The 24,516-nt window shown below is 36.6% G+C and overlaps 1 long non-coding RNA gene across 1 annotated transcript in view; it reads left to right on the top strand.

The window, feature by feature from the left end:
* LOC118978257 (uncharacterized) overlaps positions 1 to 15,938 on the top strand; it is a 155,076-nt gene extending 139,138 nt beyond the window's left edge. Inside the window, exon 3 of the long non-coding RNA XR_005064678.1 lies at positions 15,846 to 15,938. This is a non-coding gene — a long non-coding RNA (uncharacterized LOC118978257). The remainder of the gene's footprint in view (positions 1 to 15,845) is intronic.
* The last annotated feature ends 8,578 nt before the right edge of the window (positions 15,939 to 24,516 follow it).

Below are 24,516 nucleotides of genomic sequence, written 5' to 3' on the forward strand. Positions count from 1 at the left end.
ACTTACTAGATAAAGAACCAGGATGGGCCAGGAAGGAACCAAGGAAGGTAGTAAATAGCTAAGGGATTAATGGTTAAGTCTACATATGTAGGTATTTAAATAATGGAATTAAGAGTTCTAAATGGTTGTCAGGGATGCAACATGAAAGCACAAGTTTAGTGTGATGAGTTAATGTTTATTTTGAGTTTCTAATTTACAAGTCTTATGAAAGGTTATTTGATGTATAATTAAGTTAATGAAATGCCACTAAACACTTTGAGGCCCCTTTTTAATGATTATACACTAATATTAAAATTAAAACCTTGAGAGAACAAGGAGAAATGACGAAGAACAGCTTTTAAGTAAGTAGTTATAAAGAAGCTGAGCTTTCATCCTGCTTGCAAAGTACCATATGCAAGGTCCTTTCAGAAGGAATCCAATCATGTAATATGAAAAATAGAGCCATTTACTGAAGATACAAGATACAAGAAATGCACATAAGACAATGACGACTTAGACCTTCAAAGCAGGCATCTTGAAACCTCACACAGTTCTCCTTATCACCATAGGCTGCCCCATCATATTTTCTAGAATCTCATTGATGGTCTGAAGTCTCTTCCCTTTTAAAGGTGATTTTAGTTTTCAGAAAAGCCAGAAGTTGCTGGGCACCAAATCTGGGCTGTAGAGGGGCTGAGTCACCAGGGAGATTCGATATTTTGCCAGAAAACTCTACACAAGATGTGATGCATGAGTAGGCATATTGTGATGATCTGCCAATCACCAGTTGTCCATAGCTGTGGCCTTCTGAATCATCCAAATAGTTTCTGCAGAAGAATGTTCAAGCTAATGCAGAATGTGATGCAGATTCATTCCTTTACTTGCTCAGTCATTTAGAATATGATGGTCACACAGTACACAAGCTCACCCAATGGGGTCTACGACCCCCACCAACTAGTATAGTCAGGTCACCATTGTTTACACCTGTACATTCCAGTCCATTCTCCTTGAATACCAGGTCACATTGATATTGTGCAAACTACTCTTCTTACATGAACAATGGCTGGACTTTTTATGGACAGACCTTATGTATATAAACATGTGAAAAAGAGAATCAGTGACAAAGAGAATTTATTATTCATAAGAACACATAAATCACCACTGAACAATGTGGTGAGGGCCAGATAGTATCTTCACATCCAGTAAGATGCTTTACAGCAGTAAAAGTAAAAGAAAAAAAAACCCTCATCTTGTATAGTATTCTTGGTAACCTGCCTATCTTTCAAAAGTTCATTTGGAGGCTGAGATCAGCCTAGTTGTATAATTTTGTAACCAAGCAAACCAGGGCTCATGCACATGATGCCTTGATATATGACCCAGTAATTAATGTTGAGGAAAACAGGTTTTTATTCACAGGATTCCAGCCTTGGGTGGGCTGGGAACACTCCTGCTTGAAGCCCTGTTCTCCCACAAGACCCAGCACTTCCCTTACTCCCCTCTAGGATGTAAGCCAAAAACATTCACAAAAGTTTCCCCTATCCTTATGCCAGTTGCACAGTTTGCTATCCCCTCTGTAATCTTTACTTGTGGGTTTCAAAATTGCCATCCTATTGCATCACCTTTCTCCTTCATAATTTGGGGTATGTTGTCCTCAGCCTCCATGTAATAGTCCAGGAAAACATGTGCCATCTTGCACTGGATCATGGTGAAGTCCAGGAATACATACATCTGAAGACAATGGCCTCTCTGTATGCCCTCCTAAGAAGCAGAAGTCAGCATTCCCTATTCACAGTTCAGCATTCTAGACATCTCCCATGAATCCATGCTTGGATCTCATACAGTTCCATCAGCTTTGCTGGATCCCTGAACAGCTCCTTCAGCTCTCTCCTTGTACCCTTTCCTCCTGAACCACTGCTATTTCACCACAGACAGCATGCCTGTTTCCTTTCTACACCAAGGCTGTATGGCTGAATCCTCAGACAACCACATATAGCTCCTCCTTCACTACACGCAGCATAGTAAAGTCCTTCTCACATGGCAGCCTCTTCATCACAGACCTGCTCTTCTATAAGCAAACCAATTGCTACCCCTCACTACCCCATGGTAGACAAGGCCCCTTCACTCTTTGCCTGCCCTTATTTTAAATGCTCTCCTAGACCTTCCTGTATGACCTTATATCCAGATCCTCCTATAACATGCTACATTTGCTATTTCTCTTGTATGTTTATCTTCTTTTGGCTGCCATTTTTAGGGCAAGAGTGGCCCATGGCACCAGAGCCCCTGGCTCTCTGCCTCTCCTGCAGGTGTATTAAAAGTTCCCCCAGTTATGTTACAAGTCAGTATCTAGTCTGAAAGCCACAAGTGCACACTGACTTTTTGCCCAGGGCAGTGACACAACTACTAATTTGCTATCCACTTGACATTGTTATGAGAAGGATCTTCACCGTGTATCATCCCCTTCCCCCACCATCCCCTAACCATTAACTGTGGGGAATATTCTTTGCTATTTTGGGGGACCCTTCCCTTTTCACCTCATTACAATTTCAGAATGAGGGAAAATGGTGATAATTTAGTACCTGCCAGAAACAAAAGCAAAATTAATGGACACGAGAGTGATTAACATATTATCCAAGCCTCTTTTTTTCCTCTGTATATTGCAGTTTACCTGCTACTTGAAAATAAGTTCTATTCTCTGCATGCATCTCTGCAGTGTAGGCATCTAGACATTTAGGGTCATGGAAACCCCACCAAAGTGTATATTCATTTTATATAATATGTTCAAAGAAGATAACATATTATATAAAATGAATCTGTTTATGTCTTCCTTTTGCCTGCGAACTTCAATAGACTAGACCACTCAATAGAGTTGGTTGCATATATGAGTCTGAAGTTAATACAGCTTTTAGTGACTGAAAGCCCTAGTGACTTCTGAAGGTTTTAGCTGAAGAAAGTTGAGAAGCAGTTTAAAACAGTACTTAAGCTATTTCTGTGCAAACAGCTTCTGGTGAGAAGAGATATGTGAAATTTCTAGAGAGGGTTGTTTTATTTTTCTTTTATTTGAACTTTTTTTTGCAAATAATATGAGGAATGAAATGATCAAGTGAAAATTACTGCTATTCACAGTTAGTTTGGCTACATCAAAACAGCATCATTTAGTTGAGTGGCCATCAACTGAGTCATTATTGAGCCTAAAAAGGGCTCTTTATCACAGGAAGTGCCATTCACAGGATTGATACTTCCATATGAATTAATGATGATTACTTACAATTATGATGACTTTTAAATGAAGATAACCTTCATTCTGGTTACTTTTCTACAAAAATGCATTTATTTTGAACACCTACTTTTCTAATATTTATCAGAATTTAAAATCATTTTAAGGCAAATATATTTCTTATGGCAGGTTGAAAAATAAAACTCTTTTGAGTATATGAATATTTGGGGGATGAAAGAGCATTTTTTACTGACATTATAATGATCAGTGACTATCATAAGTAAAGTAACTAAAAATATGTTCTTGAGTACAAACAATTAATAACCGAACACAGAGGTTGATACAGGGTGCAGCCAAAGGGGGGTGCCCAGGAAAGATTTGGAATGGTGTCCAGAACTCAAAGTGTACAGAAATATTGGAGGAAATATTAAGATATCCTCACCCCACCCCCAAGGTGTGAGTTGGGGGAAGGGACACATAGACCAGTAACATGCAGGGCTGTTTTGTAAAGCCACAGCCCTGCAGCTAATCCATGGCCTGGTCATTTAACGTATCTATAGCCTTTGGCGGGTCACTTGGATATGTTAAATGGCTGTGGCCATGCTTGGAGCTAGGGGAATGAAGTCACTTCCCCCCCAAGATGTGACTGGGGGGCAGATCCCCTGAGTTACAGCGCCTGTGTGGGAGCTTGGAGGAGATTGGCTCTAGGACATGGGACCATACCTTCCCAGACTAACAATGGCAGCCCAGTAAACTAGTAATAATACAGAAATACTGGCAGGTGTAACTGATCGTGAGAGGAGTCGGAAATAGGGGTACAGAGGAAGATGGGCACCGGGGGATTTAAACCCGGACACGGCAGCCATTAGGGGAGAGAGACACGAGGTTTCATCAGAGTTAGGACCCCCTGTAGCCATTAAGAGAGACACGAGGTTTCAGCAGAGTGAGGACCCTCTGTAGCCATTAGGGGAGAGAGAGAGCCACGCAGTTTCAGCAGAGTGCAGACCCCCTCTTGGCCAGGTGAAAGGAAAAACCACGTAGCTTTGCCAGAATGGAGATCCCTGCGGCCAGGTGAAGAAAGACGCGCACTTTTGGTGGAGTGCGGCTTTGGTAGAAGAGGCCCACGCAGCTTTGGCGTGCTCCCTTTGGCCGAATGGCCTGGAAAGTGGAAGAGACTTTGACTGGAACTTGGTACAAAGAACTCTTGCCAGTGAAAGGTGCCGCATGACTTTGGATTAATTGGAGATCCTGCCTGGACAGGCAGGCGACACAGCTCACGTGCCAGCGACCTGAAAAACGGACGTGTGCTCTTTTCCTGATTTACGGTACCCGGAGTTGGGACAGTGGGAGAAGGGAGGCAGCTGTGTGTGTGTGTGTGTGTGTAGGTGTATACCCTTAAAGACTTTAATATTTTAAGGAAGGCATTAGGCCTGAATAGCATTAAATAAACATTTTGTTTCCTTTTCACAAATCTCTGGCATTGAGAGATGTGTTTCCAATTGGCGGCGGACAGAAGAGCCCTATAGATATTAGTGTATCGTCCTTGGGAGGGGCCCCTGTTTTCTGTAGCAGTTTTTGGCACCCCTTGGTGGGCCAAGTATTGCCCCCCCCCTCGGACCCTTTGTTCGGTAACAGTACAGGATATCACTGTCTCTATCTAGAGTGAGAAGCATATGGACAGGGAAGGGTAAAGGAGGGATGCTTATAAGGTTTTTGTTTATTTGTTTGTTTGGATCTGTTTTGACAGAAATTTCAATAAGCAATGTTGATCAAGATTGGATGAAGTTTGTTTTGTAATACGTTAGCATTAGTGAATTTATAAAGGTGAGGGTTTGGGAGAAGCTCTTGTGTAGTCAACAGTTATTTGATTGAGCTATGTATTGTTCTTAGAGAGATTTACTTTAGTGAGAGTTAGTTAGAGAGTTCATTTTTCAAGTAAATGCATTTTCAGGAAGATCCTGAAGGAAAAAAAATGAAGTTATTTGCAAACTCATTTTTCTGGCAAGAGTTTCCTAAAATATTAAAATCATGTTATTGAACATAATTGAATAGTAAACTCATATCAATGTAGGCAATAAAGTGTATGGATGTAAATAGTTTCAGTTCTGAAAGGAACAAGAAAGAGGCCCTTTCTTTAATGTATAAAGTAATTGAAAACCAAGAACAAATACATCAAAACTAAATAAAAATAGCAAGCATTTTAAAGGAATTTTATGACTAAATATTAAATGACTGGTATATGAGTTCAGAAAAAAGAGAGATTAAGTGAGAACTTTAGAACTGTTGGGAATAACAATGCTTTGAAAAATAACTGCCTAGACTAGACCTGCACATTTATTAGTGAATGTCATGAGTAAAACTGAGTGGGAGTGAAGTATGAGGTATGTGCACAATGGTAAACAGCAGGTGATTTGGACTATTTTACAGGCTATTGGATGATAATAACTATGAAAATATATGTTGAAGTCACACAGTCAGCAATCGAAGTGATAGTCTTTAATTGTATAGTTTATTTTGACTAGTGCTCTATGAGTGTCATTGGAGCATATGAGAGAATATGAAGTATTGAATAGAACATTAAGCTGTGTGATGAGAATTAGCTAGAGGCATAGCAAACATAAAAAAGAAAGAAAAAACTAAATTTTCCAATTGAGAGTATTTAAGGAACCATATTCTTGTAGGAAATGAAGAGATAGAGAAGGTATAATGAACATAAATGTGTGTGTATACCTTTGAGAGATGGTATACACCAAAATATGAGAAATTTAATTTCAATCTACCAAGTTTTATGTATCTGGAAGATATTTATATGATTTAGCAGAAAATTGGAAATGTAAAACTGGCATATGGGACAGGTCAGAACTTGAGTTGAAAGTTTAAAAATGAATATAGAAGGTCTGAGTAGAAAGAACTACTCAGGGAATACTGGCTGGGAAAAAAATATTAAAGTTCAGAACTGAGTTTTGAAGGATGTCTTTGTTTAGATGGCAGTCAGGTGAAAGATAGCAATTTTTGAAAAAAGAATTTCAGGGCAAATCAATGTATCAAAGTCGACAGAAGAGATTTAAAAACCCTACTGTTCATCATTGTCACATATCTTAAAGTCAAATAAGGCACATCTAAGTGTGGGGGAAGTGCACAATGGATTTGGTTATTGCAGGTCATGGATGATATTGGAAGTTTGCATTTTCAGGAGAGTGAGGACTGAAGTTGCACTTTAGGGAGATACAGAGAGTAACATGTGTGGCAAACACACCCAAAAAGGCATATACCCCATACACAAAATGTTTATTGAGACTTACTGTGATAGGAAAATAGCCTGAGGGAGAGCACAAAACAGAGTGGAGATGATTATGGTGATTATTATTATTATGGAAAAGCAATACATACATCATGAAAAGTACAATAAGCTGATAAGAAGGAGCAAAAATCAAAGCTATCTAAGCAGAAACAGGAGCTCTGGCCAAGATGGAGGTGTAGGTAGAAACCCTTCACTTCCTTGCACAGCCAAAAGGAAGATAACAATCTAAAATTTTAAAAAAATCAGGGGAATGGGGGAGGGATTTAGAGGAACATATATAAAGGATACATGGACAAAAACTGAGAAGTGTGGAAATGGGAGGGAGGGGGGAGCACAGGGGTGGGATGGGGTGGGATTAATAGACAAAAAACTGTACTTGAAAAATAATTAAATAAATTTAAAAAAGCAAACATAAATAAATAAAAATAATTTAAAAAACAACCAAGAGTGCAAGAAAATTAAACTGCATGGAACTTCAGCAATGAAGGAATTAAAGAAATAGTCAAACAGAACAAACAGACCAGTAAGAATCCATGGCAAGGCCATGGAGGTGGGCTCGCTGAATGGGAAACTAAGACTCAGAGCTGACTATAGACTATGGCATTTGCCGTGGTGGGAGAAACTCCTAATGTCACACAAGAATTTGTTGGAAGGTGGGCTAGAGCTGAGTAGGCAAGCTGCATTGTTCCCTCTCTGGCCCGTCCCCCACAGGTAGCAAAGAAAGTTGCCCTGCCCGGGTGAATACCTAAAACCCTGCCCCCTTACAACTTAACAGGTGTGCCAAGACAGAGAAATATGGCCCAAATGAAAGAACAGAGCAAACCTTCAGAAAGAGAGCTAAGTGGTGAGGAGATAGCCAACCTATCTGATGGAGAATTTAAAGCCCTGGTAATCAAAATGCTCACAGATCTGATTGAGCTTGGTTGAAAAATGAAAAGAAAAAAAAAACACTTTATCTGTCCTTCCATCCTAAATGAAAGTTTTGCTGGATAAAGCAATCTTGGCTGTAGGTCTTTGGATTTCATGACTTGGAATATTTCTTTCCAGCCCCTTCTTGCCTGTAAGGTCTCTTTTGAGAAATCCGCTGACAGTCTGATGGGTACTCCTTTGTAGGTGACTGTCCCCTTATCCCTTGCTGCTTCTAGGATTCTCTCCTTCATTTTAGTCTTGGCTAATGTAATTATGATGTGCCTTGGTGTGTTCCTTCTTGGGTCCAACTTCTTTGGCACTCTCTGAGCTTCCTGGATTTCCTGGAAGTCTATTTCCTTTGCCAGACTGGGGAAGTTCTCCTTTATTATTTGTTCAAATACATTTTCCACTCGTGGCTGTTTCTTTCCCCCTTCTGGTACCCCTATAATCCGGATGTTGGAACGTTTAAAGATGTCCTGGAGATCGGAGTTCATCATCAACAAGCCCTTATTATATGAAATGCTAAAGGGACTTACATAAGAAAGAGATGATGAAAAATATCAACAGTGAAAGGACAGCAAACACACAGTTATTAACAACCACACCTAAAACAAAAGCAAACCAAGAGGACAGCTAGATCAGGAGTGGAACCATAGAAATGAAGAACACATGGAGGGTTAGAAACATGGGAGTGGGAGGAGGAGAAGGGGGGAGAAGGCACAGAAAATAGCATAGATGGTAGGTAGAAAATAGATAGGGGGAAGGGCGAGAATAGTGGGGGAAATATAGAATCTAAAGAAGTTGAGACACGTGGTTATAAACTAAGGGGGGAGAATGGTGGGGGAGGGAGTGTGTGGGTGGAGGGGAATGAAGGGGGGAATAGAACAACTGTAATGGTATAATCAATAAACTATATTTTTTAAAAAATCTATAGAAAAAAAAGAAAAATGAAAAAAACAAACAAACAAAAAAAATGAAAGGTACCCAAATGAAATAAAGCAAAATATTCAGGGAACCAAGAGTGACTGGAAGGAAACCAGGACTCAAAGCAAAAAAAAATAAACATCCAACTGGAACAGAAGAAGAAACAAGAATTCAAAAAAGTGAAGAGAGACTTAGGAACCTCTGGAACAACCTGAAATGTTCCAATATCTGAATTACAGGGGTGCCAGAAGAAGAAGAACAACAGTAAGAAATTGAAAACTTATTTGAACAAATAATGAAAGAAAACGTCCCCAGTCTGGCAAAGGAAATAGACTTCTAGGAAGTCCAGGAAGCCCAGAGAGTCCCAAAGAAGTTGGACCCAAAGAGGAACACACCAAGGCACATCATCATCGAGTTACCCAAGATTAACGATAAAGTGAATCTTAAAAGCAACAAGAGGAAAAGCAAGAGTTACCTACAAAGGAATGCACATAAGGCTATCAAATGATTTCTCAAAAGAAACCTTTCAGGCAAAAAGGGGCTGGAAAGAAGTATTTGAAGTCGTGAAAGACAAGGATCTACATCCAAGAATACTCTATCCAGCAGCAAAGCTTTCATTTAGAATGGAAGGACAGATAAAATGCTTCCCAGATAAGGCGAAGTTGAAGGAGTTCATCATCACCAAACCCTTATTATATGAAATGTTAAAGGGACTTATCTAAGAAAAAGTTCAAAAAATGAACAGTAAAACAACAACAAACTCACAACTATCAACAAATGAACCTAAAAGAAAAGACAAACAATGAAAAAACTAGGCAAAACAACTAGAACAGCAACAGAATCAGAGAAATGGACATCACATGAAGGGTTTTCAATGGGAAGGGAGGAATGGAGGGGAAAGGGGCAGGGAAGAATAAGTATAATTGGTAGACATTAAGTAGATGGGGAGGTAAAAAATGGTATAGGAAACAGAACTCAAAGAACTTACATGTACAACACATGGACGTGAACTAAAGGGGGATTGGAAGGTTGGGGGTGCAAAGAATTGGGGATAAAGGGGAAAATTGGGAAAACTGTAATAGTATAATCAATAAAATATACTTAAAAATGAAGTCCTAAGCAAACCAAAAAAAATAGAAAATAGAAGCACTTGGAGCATATGGATTTGGTTACACAACAGCTGTTGGTTTAATTAAGGAGAAAGATCAGAAGTATGGGGGAAAGAAGAGCTAGATCTTGCTCTTTTGTGTATGGAGCAAGATTTTAAGGTAGATGAAAGTGACAATAAAGCTATTTTTGATGGTCTTAATTTTCTCGGGTAAATATGTGGAACTTGGGTGTCTTTAAAAAGTGAAGAAAGTATTCCATAGTTGTGACCAGTGTTTTGGGAGAGATGATTGAGGGGCCTGCTGTGTTAGCTCAGTATTCTAGATTTACCATTGATATATTTAATTAATTGTCAACTATTAATTTGATATTTAACAAATCCTTTCTACATTCCTTAGAATATTTTCTATGACAACTGTTTTATCATTTCGTTATACTGTTTTTAAAAATGCTCAGATTATCAAGTGTAAATTTTAATAACAAAGTTACACAAATTTTATTTTAGATATAAAAATGGACTTTTAAAAATAGGAAGATTATATTTGTATTAAAGTGTCTCAAATAATTGACTTTTCCCTTTTTTTGAAAACTCTCCCTGTTAGGTAGTTGATTGATTTGCTATATAGATAGATAGATTTGATTTTGAAACATTAGAAACAAATTATGTCAAAATTAAATGATCAAAAACATTAACAATAACCAATAAGGTGATTTTTTACTGATATACATGCGAGGTCAATTTTGTCAACTGTCAACTTCCCAGAAGACCTCTAAAATAACCTGTTAAGAAAAGCTAAGTTATTACTTATTTCAATTAGGGATAACAGCATTTTGTCAGTTCACGATATGCAAAAGAAGGGAGTGGCATGGTTGGGGCAAATAGGTCTGTATATGGCTGGTTAAGACAGATCTTTTAAAGAGGTTCTGGTCAGAGCTGGGCACATTTCAGGATATAATAGTTTAAGATTGAGGGCCCTGGCTGGCGTAGCTCAGTGGATTGAGCACAGGCCTGCGAACCAGAGGGTCGTGGTTCAATTCCCAGTCAGGGCACATGTCTGGGTTGCAGGCCAGTTCCCTGCAGGCCAACTCCCAGCAGGGGACGCATGAGGGGCGACCATACATTGATGTTTCTCTCCCTCTCTCCTTCTCCTCTAAAGACAAATAAATAAATAAAATCTTAAAAAAAAAAGATTGAGGGACACAAAGAAGTAAGCATCTTGAAGTGAGTATTAAGTAAACAGTTGTTTGATAATTAAGAAATTTGTTCAGTTTTAGCAATGTATGGTTCAGTCTTATGGATGCAGCCTGCTTTGGTTCATTGCCCTGATAGTTGAGGTGGAGGCACAAAGGGATGTAATGGAAAGTGTTTGACTTGTGGCTTTGTGTGGAAGAGGTATAAATTAAAACATTGTATTAACTTGACAAGATCTTGCATTAGGATATGCTGTTTTCCTTTGTTAGAAAAGGAATTGGAGAGAAATGACAGTAATATAGGGGAACAAAAATAAAAAAAAATACATTCTTGCAGCTGAGAATGGAGAGGCTACAAAGTGATGGTTCACACCTCTTCAATAAAAAACTGACTAAATTAAGTATGTATTTAAGATAGTTGATTCTTTTTTAAAAACTATATTTTATTGATTATACCATTAACAGTTGTTCTATTCTTCCCCTTCATTCCCCTCTACCCAGCACACCCCCTTCCCCACCATTTCCCCCCTTTAGTTTATGACCACGTGTCTCAAATTCTTTAGATTCTGTATTTCCCCTACTATTCTCACTCTCCCCCCTATCTATTTTCTAGCTACCATCTATGCTATTTATTTTCTATACCTTCTCCCCCTTTCTCCTCCTTCCACTCCCCTGTTGCTAACCCTCCATGTGTTCTTCATTTCTATGGTTCCGCTCCTGATCTAGCTGTCCTCTTGGTTTGCTTTTGTTTTAGGTGTGGTTGTTAATAAGTGCGAGTTTGCTGTCCTTTCACTGTTCATATTTTTCATCTTTTTTTTCTTATGTAAGTCCCTTTAACATTTCATATAATAAGGGCTTGGTGATGATGAGCTCTTTTAGCTTGACCTTATCTGAGAAGCACTTTTTCTGCCCTTCTATTCTAAATAAAAGCTTTGCTGGGTAGAGCAATCTTGGCTGTAGGTCTTTGGATTTCATGACTTGGAATACTTCTTTCCAGCCCCTTCTTGCCTGTAGGTCTCTTTTGAGAAATCCGCTGACAGTCTGATAGGAACTCCTTTGTAGGTGACTGTCCCCTTATCTTTCACTGCTTCTAGGATTCTCTCCTTCATCTTAATCTTGGCTAGGATAGTTGATTCTTAACTTTCATTGAGCTGGAAAGGAAGATATTTTATTCAATGAAAGTACTGTATAGACATGCATAATATTGTTTTAAAAATATTTCAAGTGCACCTACCTTAACCTTCCTTTGTCTATGTACTTCACTCCTTTACCTGACTCATTCATATGTCATTACCTAATTTTAAACAAAATATGAGGTGAAAGTTTTGAAATACAGTTCCTGAAAGTAATTAATTAAATGGAATAATGGGAATTTTAAAATTGGGATTTTCCACAAGTGACTATAAATCAGTAAAGTAGGATAAATATGACACTCAAAAGACCAGATTTGAAAGACCAGAAAAAATTAAGAAGAATTAATAATGGCAGACATTAGATGCTTTTAAAATAATTTATGCAGAAATCTGTATTAAATATTAAGCTAGAGAATTACATTTGAATTTTAAAAAATCTTCTACTAATGTAACATTGACAGTAAAATTCACAAGAGAGCAGATCTAAAGGTATTTACAAAATCTCAACTTCTGTAGATTTATTTCAAGTCTAACAAAATTTATCTTTAAAACATGGTAAGGGTAATGTTCACGAACACCAAGAAATGATACAGAATTGAGAATATCAAGAAAAGTAACAGACAGGATTGATTTGGGTGCACTATTGATTCAAGCAAGCATTAATGAGATCAAGAAGGCAGGAGACCAGAATCAGCTGACTAGATCAAGTAGCTCTGATGACTGGTGTTGCTGTTAGGCTGTGATCATATATTTGAGATAGAAAATAAAGTGAAGATGGGAAAGAAATATGAATCAAAATAAATTTTATGATGTGTGTGAACCTGTTATTTCTTCGACATCACTAGAAAGGACAACAGGTAAAATTAATAATAAAAGTAATCAAATGTATTTATAGCTAACAACACACATTCCAAAGGTTGTACAAAGAAGGGAAAGGGTCAACAAGGAACGTGTATAAAGCACACATGGACAAAGCCAAAGTGGGGATGAATTGAGGGTGGGCGGTGGAGGCAGGTGGGGCAGGGGAATGTGGTGGCAGGAAAATGGAGATTACGACTGTACTTGATTTACGACTGTACCGAACAATTTCTAAAAAGCTTTATTTTTTTATTTTTCTGGTTTTTATAGTGTATGTATTTATTTTTAGAGAGGAAAAGGGAGATAGAAAGAGAGGGAGAGAAGCACCAATGTGTAGTTGCCTCTCACATACCTCCCACTGGGGACGTGGCCCACAACCCAGGCATGTGCCTTGATTGGGAACCGAACCAGTGACCCTTGGTTCACAGGTCAGCACTCAATCCACAGAGCCACATATGCCAGGGCATTTTTCCTACTTAAATTTTTTTTTGCCCTGGCTGGTATGGCTCAATGGATTGAGTGCCAGTCTGTGAACCAAAGGGTCCCTGATTCAGTTCCCAGTCAGGGCATATACCTGGGTTACGGGCCAGATGCCCCAGTTGGGGCTGTGCAAGGTGCAACCACACATTGGTGTTTTTCTCCCTTTCTTTTTCTCTCCTTTCCCCTCTCTCCAAAAATTATAAATAAATGCATAAATACATAAATAAATAAATAAATAAATAATTGTTAAAAAATTTTACAAGACCTTATTTTAAAGATCACATAGGACTATCTTTCAGCCTATACAGTCTGTCTCTGAGAGTAACTTGGAAACATTGTTTCTTTTACTCCTTTCCTGAAACACCGTTTGTTTTTCTGTATACTCCAGGCCCTGGGTCTAACATGTTACTGTCCCTATGTGATTAAGGTCAAGATCTATTGGCTTTCTGTGCCATCCTGGACTCTAGTAATAGGAAAGTCATATTGGACTCTCAGTCTTCTGAATGAAGCAAAAACAAAAAGAAAAACAAACTTCATTTTTTTAAGTACCAATTGCTTCTCACCATATAATTTGTAGGTGTTACTATTTATAATAATAAAATAACTGGAAAACAGGTCAGAAAATCTTGTCTTTCCAAAGTGTCAGATATTCCTATATAATGTTTATAACCCTCCATTGCAGTATACTTGTATCATTACACAGATGAAGACATTCAGGATCTGAGTAGTTATAATGTATGTAACCCAATTCGTTACCGATAGTGGACTAAACCTCTCCAATACTGCCTTTCTTCCAAGAAGCACAGGGGCATTGAGATGTTTAATACCACAGAGAAGGTTAGTAGGTAAGCCTGGAAAGATATTATAGTTATTAGAAAGAAAACAACTCAAGATTGCTTTCTGGCAGTTTTCCCTCAGTTTGGTATTTTTAGACTGAGGTATTCCTAAGATTTAATTTGCTGATGAATGCGATTAGATTTAAATCAAAACATACATAAAACCAACAGCTGTCCAGAAATAATTTAATTATTTTAAATGAAAATATAATTCTTCTAAAGTTGACAAAGTAGATACAATGGTATGCTGTTTCAGAAATTTTGTGTGTTTTTATAATACTGATGTTTATCAAATTTTATCAGTATTATTTTTTACTTAATCTTCATTGTATTTTTTCTATTACCATTTAGTCCCTTTATAACCATCCCCCCGCCAGCAATTGTAGGGGACTGGTTTGTCTTGGCCTGGCAAATGTGACTCAGCTCTGTATGGAAAATATCGTAAGCCACAACAGGTGGACTCTGCTGGATAGGGTTGGCCACAAGCAATCACCACACTGTTGTCCATGTCCATGAGCCCTTCGTTCCTTTTGCTCAGTCCCTCCACTGCCTCACCACTCCTTACCACTGGCTGTCATCCTGCTCTCCATCTCTGAGTTTGTCCCCATTTTCCTTGTTACTTCAGTTTGTTCACTCGATTCCACATATGAGTGAAATTATATGGTGTTTGTTTTTCTATGACTGGCTTATTTCACTTACCATAATGTTCTCCAGGTCCATCTACACTGTTGCAAAGGTTAAACTTTTCTGCTTTTGTACTGCTGACTAGTATTTTATTGTGTAAATGTCTCATAGTTGTTTTATCAACTCATCTACTAAGGGACACTTGGGCTACTTCCATATCTTGGTGACTGTAAATAATGCTGCAATGAATGTAGGTATACTTATGTTCTTTCGAATTAGTGTTTTGGGTTCCTTCAGATATATTTCCAAAAGTGAGGTTGCTAGGTTGCTCTCCACATCCTCACCAGCACTTGTTGTTTGTTGATTTATTGATAATAGCCTTTCTAACAGGTGTGAGATGGTATCTCATTGTGATTTTTAATTTGCATTTCTCTGAGGATTAGTGATGCTGAGCATCTTTTCATATGTCTATCGGCCATCTGTACATCAGTGGTTGTACCTTTATTTGGCTTTTAAAATACGGGACATTTCATTGCACTGATATGCTGGTAAATTAAATGAATATAAAAAAAACTTTTAAAAGATTTTTAAAAGGAGGCATCACTGGTCAGCATGTAGTACATGAACATAATACATCTATTGAACATCCCATCATCATAAAAATTTGGAGGTAATTAGTGTAGCTTGAAATGTCTTCATTTTAGAATGTTATGCACAAGAAGAGCCTTATCATTAGAACTTTTTTATCTGTGATCACACAAACCAGATAAAATACCACAGACAAAATTTCAACCCAAAGGAGAAAGAGGCTGAATAGGAATTGATAGTGGTAAGACTGGAGGCTTGAAAAAGCCTGAGTGATGGTGATTCAATGTGAGTTGACTTAGAACTGTGTACTTGTGGTTAACTGGCAGCACTTTCTGAATATTTAACATGATCATTAATCAGTAATAGCTTACATTGAAAACTGGAGGCACTTCTCATTGTTCCATCTTTGTCATCTCAGAATGGGCAGCCAACTGCCCATATTTTAATTAATTTTTATTTGTTAAACCAGGAATCTGGTGGCTCTCTCACTAACCTTATTTTCATTGCACAATATATCATAGGCTAGGCGGGCTTCCATATCATGGAAGACGCTTAATTTGGACCAAGTTTAGAAATCTGCTGAGGTTATAAAGGCTAATGATGATCATTCTGATGTGTCTGTTTATTACACACATTTTCCCTCTACAGCTATTATATTAGCTAGTCAATCTGTTTGTCTATTGTTAATATCTTTGTTGTTGCAGATACAGATGTGGTGTATAAAAGCGAGAATGGACATGTCATTAAACTGAATATAGAAACAAATGCAACCACATTATTATTGGAAAACACAACTTTTGTAAGTAATGAACAATTAATTATTTATGCATTTCAGTATTGTTTGCAGTATTCTCTAGGTGTACATATCTTTCTTTTCTTCAGCTATATCATTTGCAAAGAATTTTAGGTGAAGAGTTAGGGCTGGGATATCATTAGAATCAGTATATGTATTGATGGAAAATACCCATCGGACCATTTTCTTCATTTTCTTCCTGTTTATCCTTTTAGTAAATAAGTCAATATTTCCAAAAATAATAATTCCTTACAATGAATATTTCCTCCAATATTTTCATGTAAAATTAGTCATACAAATTCCAAGATTTTTTTAAAAAGTCTAGTCCAAAGTTATTATTAGCTTTTTCTCTCCCTCTACTTTTCTTTCTGTCTGAATTCTTTCTACTCTGTTGTGGTTTTCTGGATCGAGCAAGAGGAAGCCTTTCTAAAATTGACCTTCCAAAGGAGATGAATGGTTTACTTTTAAAATTCAGTATTCTATCAATATTATTTCCTACTCCAGAATCACTATTTAGTATAGTTGTCCAAATAAATGAATGTATGTATTTTATTCTTAGAAAGAAATATAAATGTTGCCATTTCTGTTAAATTCATCATCTTAAAATTAGATTTAGCTATGATTACCTAACAGTAAATGTTAATAATCTATTGCAAATCTTCAAAATCTAGCCATAAAATACCACTGAGCAGTTATTTACTCACTTTTCTATATAGCTAAAGGTTCAATATATTGCCTATTAGATAAGTTTGTGACATACACAAACCATTGTACAAGGCCTCAGGAGACTACAACAAAGAAAAACAATGTGCAAATTATTTTTAAAACTTATTTCTTCTTGTACATTTGGAAATCAACACTTAGTCTTCATATGTATTTAGGATGGCCAGGTGGGAGAGGTGGACTTAAGAGGGGTGTCCAACCTTTTGGCATCTCTGGCCACACTGGAAAAAAGGATTGTCTTAGGTCACACATTAAATACACAAACCCTAATGAAAACAAGAAAATCTCATAATGTTTTAAATAATTTATGATTTTGTGTTGAGCCAATGTTCACAGCCATCCAGGGATGCAAGTGGCCCACAAGCCATGGGTTGGACACCCTGGACTAAAACATTCTGCTGTTTATTATTTTTATGTGTTAAGAGAAAATGGTCTTTGCAAATTGTGAAGTGATTATATGGGTTCATATACTTTAGCAATTAAGTTGTTACTGACAGAGGGTAGTGACGTTTTTATTTTTAAACTAATAAAGTAATTCATAGATATTAAAGGAACACCTATTCTGGATGCAACTCTTGACAGCATTTGTGGAATGCTGAGTGCATATAAGGCATTGCTTACTTTTTTAAGAATATGATTTTTCTTATGGGAGATAATACTAACCCTCATGAAAAAGTTTAATAAGCAGTATAGAGCAGTTTCTATCATGTCTTAGATGGTCCTCAGTGATACTAAAGAAGAGGCTAAGGAATCACTGAAAGTGCTGAGCTCACTGGACAGGAGGCATAAAACAAGAGGTGATGATGAGGAAAGGGTATAGTAATTACTTGCTGGTTAAAGTCACTGTGAGTTGATTTTCAATAAAATTCATTAAGAGAAAATAATTAAATGCATTTTCGACTTTGTGCCTTTATTATAAAGTATCACTTTGTGCCCTTTATTATAAAGTATCACTTATGTTGCCAGTGGCCAAGCATTTAAGTTAGGAATAAACACTCAGTACCTCACTGAATATTTGGTTATGTGACTGTCCTTTAGTGATCATTCCCATTACACAGGTTAGTGAGGTCTTCACTGTGGTCACAATTTATTATTTTTTATTACCTATTCCTTGCTTTCTTAGCTTCTATGATGCATCAAAAGGAAGAAAATCAAAACTTTTGCTTATTATTTTATTACCATAGTTGTATTATTGGTCCTTCACACCACCCCCACATCACCTCATTGTAGTTTTCTTCATATGCAGATTAACACCATTTTATTTTTGTGCCTGTGTGTTTCATCTTCTTAAATCCTTTTAAGAATTTTTTTCTCTTCTATGTAGGTTGTAACTCTTAATTGCCACAAAGTTTTACTTAGCAAATATTCCAATTCACTGATATTCTAAGATTCATAAGCTCCCTTAAGACATTTATTTCACAACACAGATAATTAAGCAATTTCTAAATTCTAGAAGTGTCAGGCTTCAATGGGAGGGTAAACAAATAAGTGTGACGTGTATTTGCAACCAGTTAACCCCAAACTGTAAATCAAAATAAAAATTACCATGATCCCTGATGATTTCTGAGGAACTTATTTAATCATGTCCTCCCAATTCCAAGATAGCATTATTAAATAGAGTTGTGTTTTTGGTTCACAGGCTGACACTCAACCACTAAGCCACACAAGCCAGTGAGAGTTGTGTTTTTAAAGCCCATGTTAGGCTAAAGTCTGGATTTATGTTCTATCAGAGACTTTCTTTTAGAAAAAATCTCTTGTCACAGCTTAAGAATTTTATCAGTACTGCAGTTTTTCATTGAACAAGTATCAATATTCTAATTGCAATCATAGTTAATTGAATCCAATTATTCTAAAAAGCTTTATAATAAAAATGTGCCAAGTTACCTGTGAAAAATCACATTATTGATAAAAATGTGATGACAGATTATCTATTATTAAGAAGACATATTTTGCTGTCAATTTATTTCAAAAATTAAAATAACACCACCACATTGTCATTTTCATGCTTAAACACATTTTAAATATAGTGGGTACTTTTAGCTATGTAATCATGGTTAGAAGACTCTGAAACAATAATAGCCATGGTTGTCAAAAATAAAATACAAGTAAGTTATTTTCTTGAAATAATTTTCATGAGACGTTCTTTGGGATTAACCATAGGTGGATTTCTAATGAAGGAGGAAATTAAAGGCTATATAATTTTTGAAGGGGGATTATATAAAAGAAGTAACTTAGCTGCAAAACTGCTCTAGTCTTTTCTAAGAGTTAGAAAATGCTGTTTCTTACAGCCAGAGCTATTTCAAACAAAATCTCACCCACAATGACATAATGAGGAAATGTTTCACAAGTATTAGCTACTGTTCTCTTTCTGCTGTCAATAAATTGAATCTCACCAGTTGTCTTGCCAGAACATACCAGCACCCATAAACAATTGTATCAAAGCACTTTTTCAAATTAAAATGGAATTGGAGACATGAGTCCAAGCATTGTCCATGTTACTGAAAAAAAAGTTTGTGTGCTAATATGGAAAGTCATACAATGTCAGTCCAGAGGGTATCCGGCCATATAATATGAAAAATAGAGACATTTATTGAAGGAGATACAAGATACAAGGAACATTATACATATGACAGTGATACTTCAGTCGCCTTCAAGTCGGCCCCTTGGGACTTCACACAGTTCTCCCAGTCGCCATCAAGCCCCATCATATTTTCGTGAACCTCATCAATGGCCTGAAATCTCTTCCCTTTCAAAGGTGATTGTAGTTTTGGGAAAAAAAAACAGAAGTCACAGGGCACCAAATCTGGGCTGTAGAGTGGCTGAGTCATCTGGGTGATTTTCTGTTTTGCCAAAAAACTCTACAGGAGACATGATGTATGAGCAGGCACATTGTTCTGATGAAGCTGCCAATCACCAGTTGCCCATAGCTGTGGTTCTCTGGATTATGAGAATAGTTTCTGAGGAGGAATGTTCAAGCTTAACACAAAATTTGAGGCAAATTGATTGCTTTACTCACTGAGTCATTTAGAATGCAACAGTCACACAGTACACATGTTCACTCAATGGTGTCTATCACCCTCACTGACTCAAACACTGAACCTGTCATTGATTATGCACGCACATTCCAGCCCCCTCTCTTTGGCTACCAGGTTACATAGATGTCACAAACACCATTCTCTTTATGTTGATAATGGCTGTTTATTTTTTCTGGACAGACCTTGTAACAATAGATGAGAATCATACATCTCTTTGATTCTGAAAATCTGTAAATTTTAAAAACATGCTATATATAAATATCCTAAAATAGAGGGAGAAAATTTATGTATGGCAGCAAAAAGATTCTAAGGAAAATGTTAGCTACATATTTTTTGGTCCAACTCTCTACTTATAGGTCATTACATGATAGTAGGTTTAACTATAAACAGGAGATATTTATTGACTTACCATGCACAGAGATAGCATTAGGTGACTTTCTTGCCATCATAGTATTTTTATTTGTTCATTTTTTATTTGTCCTGCCACTGGATATATGCAGGTTGGGAGGTACACCCAACTCTCTGTACAACCACAAAATTAAGGAACTTGTTTTCTGATTCATGTTTAAGGAAATAGGTGCCTGTGAAATATTATAGCAGCACAAGTAAAGGATTGCTAGATAAAGACACCTAAAATTTCACCTTTTGCAATTAAAAATAAAGAAACATTATCACATATTTCTGACTAGTCAATGACCTCACATGATGGCTATAGTCATGGAAAATTTGCTATTTTGCAAAAGATATAGACTTAGCAGTATATATCAGTAACCTAGTAATGATTGGCATTAGTAGTGTAATGAGTATTAATTAACCACTGCAGTCACTGGAACTGTACACATATGCATGTTGCTATGTCCATGACAGTACAGTTTTTTTTTTCTTTCTCTAGATCCATGGTTCTTAATCTGGATACATTTGCCCCTGGGAGACATTCCTGGTTGTTATGGCTGGAAGGAAGGGGTTGAGGGAATCCAATGAGTAGACATCAGGGAATCCATGAAGTATTCTACAATGCTCAAAACAGCTCCTCACAACAAAGAATTATATAACTGAAAATGTCAGTGGTGCCAAGTTTGAGGAATCCTGTTTTAGACTGAGATACAAAGGAAAATATGTGATGGTTAGAAGGTACTTTTTCAAGGTGGAATCAAAGCAATAGCTGTCCAATGAGCAATTAACAAGGAAAATCTTTTTTTTTCAATTTTTTTATTTAATTATTTTTCACGTATAGTTTTCTGTCTATTACTCCCATCTCATCCCATCCCCCATCTTCCCCCCAACAAGGAAAATCTTAAAGTGTGGTTTATAGCTTCCTTATCTGAAGACGGTTTTCTTGTATTTCCTCCTTCCATCCCCCTTCCCTTCCTTTCCATTACATGATAGTTGCTTTAACTACTATCCCTTCCCTTCCCCTTCCTCCCCTTCTCTTTTCTTCTTTCCCCTTTTCCTTCCCCTTTCATTCTTGTTCTTCATCTTAAAATATAAACATAATTTTAGTCACATTATTCATTTTGAAAATTATATTTATTTATATTATATAATTTTCAATTCTTAGTCATCAAAGAATGATATAACTTTATTCATATAACTATGAACATTCAGGTAAATATAAATGAAGTTTCATGTGTTTCAGCAAATATTGGAATATTTCTTTTATACTAAATCATTTAGGAAGAAAAATCTTGAATATACCATAGATATTTAGCTTGTTTAAATTTTTCTGTAAGTTAGACAGATGTAAATATGAATTCTACCATAGTTTTTGAAGTGATGGTCAATTTTCCAAAACAGGAAAATTAGGAAAGTTATGATCCTCACCCTGGAAGTCTACTTGTGTAAAAATTCAAAGTGTGACAAGAGATACCCTTGTCTCCATATGTTTGAAACTATGATATGATTACCCTATAATTCCATATATTTATTCATGCATTTCCCCTTAAATAAAGAAACTTTTCTAAGAGACCGCTTTATTTTATGCTTCACCCAAAAGTACCACTGTGAATGATCTAGGAAAGAGATGCTACTTAACAGATTCATTCACTGGGACAAAGCATCTTAGACGGATAACATTTTTCTGCAATAGTGTAAATTGTTGCTAATAAAACCATTTTATCAACTATATAACTGATTGTGCAGATTCATGAATAAGCCACTTTTGAGAGAAACAAAAATTACCCGAGTAATATATCTAAAGGTCTCCCTTGAATAGGGACAAAACGCTGATATAAATACAACTTTTTATTAGACATCATTTGCTTCTCCATTTCAATAGAGCTTATTTCAATCGTGTCTGATTTATCCTGTTAGAAATGGACAATAAAATTATTACAATTCCAGTATTTCCTTCTTTAAAGATTCTCATTAGTCTCCTTAAAAGTGTAAATTGCTTTAGTATGTGTCAGATAAGATGATGGAAGCTAACAGATAGCCAGGTTTTTATTGCATTTAATTACATTTGTATTGGAATTCAACTTCCTGAGACATCACTGCTCTGAATTCTGTCCAGGCCCAGTCAGTTCATTTTGACTAATCCAAGACAAGTTATATGCCTTTGATATTGTGATGAATATTTTTGCCTTTCAATTTTTATGAAAAATTTTATATTGGACTATCTCCCAGTAATGGAAAGTCAGTTATAAACTTAAAAAAACCACAAATTATTGTATTAATTTTGGCAGAATTTAAGCAAAAAATAATGCATGTTCAAGAGAAGTTTGAAGGTTTTGAATTTCATGACCTAGAGATATGTTTACTGCCCCCTATTTTTGAAGTTGAGAGCACTTTGGTCTGTGCAGCTTTATTGAGGGACAAGCATGCGTCAACAGAGCTTTTGTAACCTGTCAATTCTATAGACTACAGACTTTCCATACCACAACAGAAACAGATTAGTGTTTTAGTTTTCTCATGGAACATGAGTGAGCATTTAAAGAAGTTTACTTTCTAGTAAATCTTAAATGATAATGGCAGCACATTACAGAGCTAGAAAACATTCTCCCTGTCTCCCAATTCAGTTCAAATAAAATGAAACTGAGACCCAGAGGGATAAAGTGACTTAAAACATCTAGGGTAGTCCTGAGGATAGAGTACAAATTTCTGGACTGTTAGTCTAGTATTGCTTTTAATATACCAAGATGAGTATTCCATTCAAAATTCCTTGTAAATAAAAACAAATCATTTTGTGTTATATGTATAAAAAATTTGTCTATTTGTGTGCTTTTTTTCTTTTAATATATTTTATTGACTATGCCATTACAGTTGTCCTTTCCCCCCCTTCATTCCCCTCCTCCCTGCACACCCCCTCCCACCCATATTCCCCCCTTTAGTTCATGTCCATGTGTCTCAAGTTCTTTAGATTCTATATTTCCCCTACTATTCTTGCCCTTCCCCCTGTCTATTTTCTACCTACTATCTATGCTACTTATTCTCTGTACCTTCTCCCCCCTTCTCCTCCTCCCACTCCCCTGTGTCTAACCCTCCGTGTGATCTCCATTTCTATGGTTCCTCTCCTGATCTAGCTGTCCTCTTAGTTTGCTTTTGTTTCAGGTTTGGTTGTTAGTAACTGTGAGCTTGCTGTCCTTTCACTTGTCATATTTTTATCTTCTTTTTCTTAGATAAGTCCCTTTAACATTTCGTATAATAAGGGCTTGGTGATGATGAACTCCTTGAATTTGACCTTATCTGAGAAGCACTTTATCTGTCATTCATGTATTTCTTACTTAAGCTTTTTACAAAATTTGATTAAATTAAACATATGATTAGTATATGAACCTGTGTGTTTGTATGTATGTATATATATATTTTTTTCTTTCCATACAAATGTTTTTAGTTTTTGTGAGAATACCACCTATGTGAACAAAGAGAACTAACCTTGGCTGCATTACACACACACACACACACACACACACACACACACACACACACTCATATCACCAAGTCATACACTACTCTGCATTTCCTTCTTTCCCATGGTAGATTTGTCTGAAATAGTATTATTCACATTATATATTCTTCCTTCTTTAAATCTTGAAGAGCTTTTTCTCCTTCACCATCTTTATACTTTTTCTGCATTATTGCCGAAATGACCCATATGTTGTAGTTTGTTAATATGTTTGCCAGATGCTTATTGAGACCCTGCTATGTGTCAGATAATATTCCAGGTTATTGGGATACATGGTGAACAAGGCAGGCTGGTAAGACAACAATAAACAAATATCAAGTAAAATTACAAGAAGTTATATCTAGCATTGAGTCCTTGCCAAAGAAAATAGCATAAGGAGCTAGAGAGGGATTATGTGTTTAGGAAAGGATCACTGTAGAGACAAACTTTTAAGGTCATGTTGAAGAGTTTTATCAGCTGAAAGAACAAGAATTACAAACAACTTTGTGTGGGAACTGCATCAGTCTATTCCAAGAACAGAAAATACACATGTAGAAGAGGATGTGGAGGATGGTACAAAATGAACCCAGTGGGATAACTAGGAAGAATATTATGTTGAGTTTTCTAGGTGTAGGCTTTATTTTCTGAGCAATAAGCACAATTTGAATAAAGTTATGATATCTGAGTCATATTTTAGAAGAACACTCTGTCTACAGAATGAGTAATACATTCTAGGGAAATGAAAATAGAAACTGGGAGACCCTTTGAAGGCCACAGCACTGTCACAGTAAGAGAAGATTCAGGGTTTCCACTAGAATGGTACTAATGATGAAGATGAAAAGTAGGTATAGAAGGGTTTGTTTGAGAATGAAGTGAACAGGTCTTTATTGACTAATTGCTTCATTTTGGCCAGAAATAGCACAATCAACATTGTCATATATTTA

The sequence above is a fragment of the Sturnira hondurensis genome, unplaced genomic scaffold, assembly GCF_014824575.4.
Source record: "Sturnira hondurensis isolate 20B ecotype Veracruz unplaced genomic scaffold, ASM1482457v3 Scaffold0021639, whole genome shotgun sequence".
NCBI lineage: Eukaryota > Metazoa > Chordata > Mammalia > Chiroptera > Phyllostomidae > Sturnira > Sturnira hondurensis.